We start from the raw sequence: 6,089 nt of genomic DNA, 5'->3' as shown, positions 1-6,089 counted from the left end.
TGATTACAAAACCAAGTTGAAAACTAAGTCCCAAACCAGTTTGAAATACTAGATGATTCTAAAACCAAGTCCGAACCAAGTCTTAAACAGTTCAGAACTAAGTCTAAAATCAAGTGCAAAACTAATCCAAAACCAGTTCAAAATTAAGTCTAAAATCAGTCTATAACCAATATAAAACCAATACATAATTAAGTACAAAATCCAGCGTAATACCAGTCTAAAACCAGTCCAAAACCAGTGTAAAATCAGTCTAAAATCAGTCTAAAACAAAATACAAAATCCAACCTAGCACAAAACTAGTCTAAAACCAGTCCAAAATCCAGCACAAAACTGGCCCCAAACCAGTCTAAAATCAGTCCAAAACAAAGAGCAAAACAAAGTTAAAAACCAGTCCAAAACCAGCCTAAAACCAGTCCAAAACTAGTCCAATACCTGTCCTAAACCAGCCCAAAACTGAGTCCAAAATCAAGTGCAAAACCAACATTTCAAAACAAAGTCAAAATCACTCTATAGTCGAGGTTTTTTGGGGGTTGAAACTACAAGCACAAAAAACACAACTAAACTAAGGATTCACACAAACATAAACTCACAGGGTTGAACCATTACAATGTGATTATGAAACACAGATAACAGAGAAATGAAGCTTTATGTTTTAAAAGGATGGACATTATGAAGCAGCAGCAGGAAGCTTGTTCTCTTGCATTGAGGCTAAAACCAGCTCAGAGCTTCTCCTTTTGCTTAAATGTGTGTTCGATGAAGGAAAGGGGAGAGAACAAGTTAATTTATCAACATTAGTAAGAGTTAAAGCAACACTCACCAAGTGTGAAGCAACAACGTGCCTGTTTCATCTTCTACTGAGCAAAATCCTGAAAACAGACTCGTTTCTTGATTTTTCATGGTCAATCAGCTGCAAAAGTTTGTCCTGTATTAGTCCCTCCTCAGAGGATCACCTGCCTCCTAATACCAGCAGCTGATTGGACAAATGAGCTGTCAATCACTCTTTAAAGGTGTCAACCATGATGGCAGCATTAAAGACTGGGGCTCTTAGTCTGAAAGACTAAATAGGGTTTACACTTGGTTTTGGACTGATTTTGAACTGCTTTTAGACCGTTTTTTGACCGTTTTTTGACTTGATTTTGCTCTTTGCCTTGGACTGATCTGAGACTGGTTTTGGACTTGAATTTGGATGGTTTTTAACTAGCTTTTCCCTCTGTTTTGGACTGGTTTATACTGGTTCTAAACTTGGCTTTGGTCTTGATTTTTAACTTGGTTTGGGTCCTTGTTCTGGACTGGGTTTTAGACTGGTTCTGGACTGGATTTGCACTTTGTTTTGAGCTGGTTTTAGACTGATTCTGGACTTAGTTTTGGGACTGCTCTGCTCCCACTCTGCTCCCAAACTCTGGAAGTCACTCCCACCGGACATTCGAAATATTGCCTCAGACAGAAAACAGAAAAACATCTTTCAGTAACACTGACAAGTTCTTACAAAAATTCCAACATTATTGCAAACATTGAATGCAACACATACCGTAACCTAGCAACTAACCCACAATGCCTTGCGTTGAGGAGACGCATTTGAAAAGTTAACATTAGCAGTTCTATACAGGCGAAAATAGCAGCATGTCTTTTTCTATCCTGAAACGACAAATCGGTGAGGAAAACCGTCGGTTTAATCCTGCGTGGACTGACAAGTATTTATTTATTTACCACCAAGTCCGAACGCCAAACCAATGCGTTTACTCTGCAACGAGTGCTTTGCAGCGCTGAAAGATTATAATGTCCGAAGACACCACGTTGGAAAAACATGCTGCGTTTCGGACAAACTTTCCCGAGGGATGTCATGAGAGAGCGGCTATAATTCAAAGTTTGACTGCATCTTACAACCGGAGCTGTACTACAATGAAGCGGACCTGCACAGCTCAGGAAAGGGCCACGAAAAAGAGGCCGTTCACAGACTCAGAAACTGTGAAGGACTGCATGTTGGCTGTCGTGGATGAAGTTTTAACGGACGGTAAAGTTAAGACGAGTGTGACATCTGCTAACAAACAGGTCTGACACGTCAAACATTCTCGCCACAGATGTCTTCCAGACATGGTAAGTGCAACAAAGCAGCGTGCTGTAGCAGACACTAAAGGTAGTTTTATGTATTTATGTGACTATTTTCTGGTCACTTATTAGAAGTTTAATATTTAAGAAAGACATTTTGTTTTGACAGTTATTTCACTTAGTTGCACTTTATTATGCACTTTGATGTCAGCTTTACTTCGTTTCAAAGGGATAGTAACTATCACTGTGCCTACTGTTTATTTTTTTGATTATATGCACTGAAGATGCGACTGTCTCAGATGAGACCAAATATGGACAGGGACAAACTCTGTTTTTTGTTATTTCAAAAGAAGAAAAATGTCTCAAGTTCTGAAAAGTTACTGTTAAGCAAGTTACTTTTTAATGCACGTTGAGGTGTGACCAAAACAAAAGATGGTGTTTCTAATCGGCACTTAGTTTTTATGTTCATATGCACCTTAACGTGCTTATATTTACCTATCAAAATGTGTTGAAGTTGTGTGTTTGAAATGTAAAATTTAAAGAAGCAGTATTTCAGCACAGGTTTAGTTTAAGTACTGCTCTTCTATTGTGTTTATGTCCTTTTGGACGTGGCAATACGTTAATAAACATCCAGTGTGTTTGTTATCTGTTTGTGTTTATTTTAAATGGTTAACTTTGCTCAGTGTCTGCTAAAAATGTCCGGCCCAGCTCATGTTCTTAGTCTGAAAATCCGGCCCTAGTCAATTTTTAATTGAATAGCCCTGCCATAGACTGTATATAATGGTATTTACGCAGCTAATCAACGTCATTAACAGGCGTCCTTATGTGCAGCCATCGTTGTTGTCATAGATATGAATGAGTAGATAGGACACGCCCCTTTGAGCTGCGTGCTACAGCGAGGCTAAGCTAGTGGGGGCGTTGATGTAGACAGCGTGAAAACGGAAACAAGAAGTATGCCAGCTCACTGTGCTGCATACAGTTATACACTACGTCGTACGATTGAGACAAGGAAACTTGGAATGACTTTTCATAGGTAAGAATAGTTTTTGGTTCTTTTTTCATTATGAAATCTTGTTGAGAGCTTCCAGTCTATGAGAGCTAACTAGTTAGCCACTAGCAAAACACTAAGGCGAGCTAGCAGCTTGACAAGCAAATACCAGACGATTAATAGTAGCTGTAGTATAGTTGTACAAGCAGTAGTAGTAATACTAAAAGTACAAGGAGTAGTGGTATAAAATAGCTGTTAGAGTCATAGAAGTAGTATCAGCATTTTTAAGAATATTACAAGTTGTAGTAGCAGTGCCAGTATCAGCAGCAGCAGTTCGTAAACCACCACTGCTACTAGTAGTAGTCACATTGCTATTACTACCACCAATACTACCAATAGTAGTTATAAAGCCTAACTCATATATATCCAGATTACCATCTATGTTCTTCCTCCAAACCCATTTTATGATTGGGATTACAGGCAATTCTTTAGGACTGCTCTCAAATAACTGAAATGTTACTAAACAAGGTTATACTTATCAAATTAAATAGCTCTGGTCTCCAGTATATTGGCGAATTCGGTTCTTTGTACTTAATTTATTAGCATGATTTCTTTTTTAATATGTTGTGTACAGACTTAATTACTTCTCTGTCTACTTTTCTTACTCCATGTAGGTTTCCCAGAGACTATGGGTTGAGGAGGAATTGGAAGTTTGTCGGCTTAGACCTGGTGTCATTCCATCAGTGTTAAACTTCCCGGCTCATCTTGGAAGAGTATGTGCCAGAAAGACCACAACCAAGCAGCCTTGAGATCTTAGACAGCGTCTCCCTCAGGTGGGTGTCAACGGTGTTCACAGTCAGGTCTGTGGTAATCCCGTCAAAAAACAAAACAGAAAAAAATCTAGATTATAAATCAACATGTAACCAAAGCACTCTGTGTATAACGCCATAGTATAGGATGTAGTTCAGAAAATGTCAAAGTATAGTATACTTTACTCAAGAATAACATAGTATGGCCTGTAGTTCATAGTATAGCATGTCGGCAAAAAACCCCATAGATTATTATGTGGTTCAAAAAGCGTAAAATGATAGGATGTTGCCTAAAATTGTCATGTATGGTATGTGGTTCAAAAAATGTCATAGTGCAGTATATTGTCAAAATAGTATGTTATTCAAGAAAACATCAGAGTATAATATGTCGTCTAAAAAATGTCATAGAATAATATTTATTTATTTATTTATTTTTTTTGTCTGCATTTGTTCTCATTGTTTAACTCCACAAAAGAGGTGTCAACATTGTATGAGATTGATGCATATTTTAGTCTTGCAGCCAAATATTTTAATATTTAGTGCATGTGTGTGACCATCACCGGCCCTCCCTGAAAGCTAAGCAGATATTCTTTATTAGAATTCCCTATGATGAGCCAGGGAGGGCAGTGCTACACCTCAGTGATGTGTGGGGGAAACAAAGACTGGACAGGACGAACAGGACGAACAGGATGAACAGGGATAGAAATTAACAGGCGGTGCTATTGCAATTAAAGGTTGTAAGGTGGTGTGTTATTCCCAACTACTAACTGCCCATCAATAAAACAGAAAGAAAAAAAAATAAATTAAAAAAAGAAAACCAACACAAAAGAAAAAGAGATTCAATAAATAAATAAACAAACAGTACTGAGCACCATAATTGTGGATGTCTTGACAGTATAGAATAGGATAGAATAGAATAGGCCAGAAGATGATACCAGTGAAGGAGAGAATGAGTTTAGGGTAGAGACTGTTGAGAGATTCTCAGCACATTCTGGTGGGTCCCATCATTCGCTGACAATGGGACTCGGCAGTAGCTGGCGAGACCTGATCAAACATGCAAGTGTGAAGGACCCCGAAGCCCAGAACAGCAATCACGGCAAGGCAGGGCCAAGCCAACAGGGCACCCCTCCCCCTGGGCCGTAGGAGCCACAGGGTGGCACCCCCAGAGAGCCACCGGGGCCACCGTGAACGACGCAGAATATTTCATTGCACAAGTAAAAGTATAGTAAGTTTTAAAACTGTTCAAATTCTTATAATATGTTGCTAAAAAATAACAAAAAAAACTTTAAAAAAAAAAAAAAAGGTCAGTACTATGTCAATTAAAAAAGCCTATAGTATAGTGTCGCCCAACAAACATCATAGTATAGCATGTTGCTCTAAAAATGTCAGAGTATAGCCTTTAGTCCACAGCTGTCAGTAGGTGAGGAGCAACACAAAAACAGTCCAAACGCTGGTTTCCAGAGGGTTAGACGTTTATTTATTTGAAAGAAGAAGTTTACAACAACACAACATGTGAGGGGGTTAAAAACAAATGGGTGTTAGTAAAATAAAAATAAATAAACAGAACTAAAAGTGAACTTCATGTTGACATTGATGGGCATTCCAACCAGGAACAAAGTAAAAGATAATCAATACGAAAAAAAACTCTTCCTGTTCACCTCTTAAAACCCAAAAACACACCGCAGTAGCATCCTAAACTACAACTACCAATGGGTTTCCTGTTTTCCTTTCTGAACAATTCAAAGGTCCCTCTCTATCTCCCCACACATCCACCAACCACTGGAACACATCTCCAAAGTTCTGCTGGGCCAGCTCAGCTTCCCCTCAGAAGAAGTTCCACCAGATGAAGGAGCCTTTTGAGAGGCAGCTGGCATCGTGATTGGACTGTACTTTGGTCTGTTCCAATCCAGCTTCAGCTCCAGAGACGGCAGGCGGGACAAGTCAACGGAGGCCGGGTGGACGAAGGCATGAAGCTGAGTACAATACAGAAAACAACAGAGGAGGAGTGCAGCAGCCCAGGGCCAGAACAAACAGAGTAGCATCATATGTCTCTTAGAAAACATCATAGTATAGCCTTTGGTATGAAAAAACGCCATAATATACATCATATATTGTACAAATAACAAGTCAAAGGAAAGAGACATCAACTGTAGAATTGTAGTAATTGTGGGCTGACTGATTTACTGATTATCAGTATTTTAATTTGTACTGATTTACGGTAATAAATACATTTAAAAATGGTGCTA

At 38.9% G+C, this 6,089-nt stretch overlaps 1 long non-coding RNA gene across 2 annotated transcripts; it reads left to right on the top strand.

Moving 5' to 3' along the window:
- Positions 1-1,408: 1,408 nt before the first annotated feature.
- LOC129347491 (uncharacterized) lies at positions 1,409-6,089 on the top strand. Of its 2 annotated transcripts, none has more exons than XR_008599627.1 (3): positions 1,409-2,094; positions 3,709-3,867; positions 5,589-6,089. It is a non-coding gene; the product is annotated as an uncharacterized LOC129347491 (long non-coding RNA). The 2 variants fall into 2 exon arrangements; XR_008599626.1 differs by lacking the exon at positions 1,409-2,094 and adding an exon at positions 2,128-3,079.

Source organism: Amphiprion ocellaris, chromosome 19, assembly GCF_022539595.1.
Source record: "Amphiprion ocellaris isolate individual 3 ecotype Okinawa chromosome 19, ASM2253959v1, whole genome shotgun sequence".
NCBI classification, from domain to species: domain Eukaryota; kingdom Metazoa; phylum Chordata; class Actinopteri; family Pomacentridae; genus Amphiprion; species Amphiprion ocellaris.
This window is presented reverse-complemented; position numbering and strand designations above follow the sequence as displayed.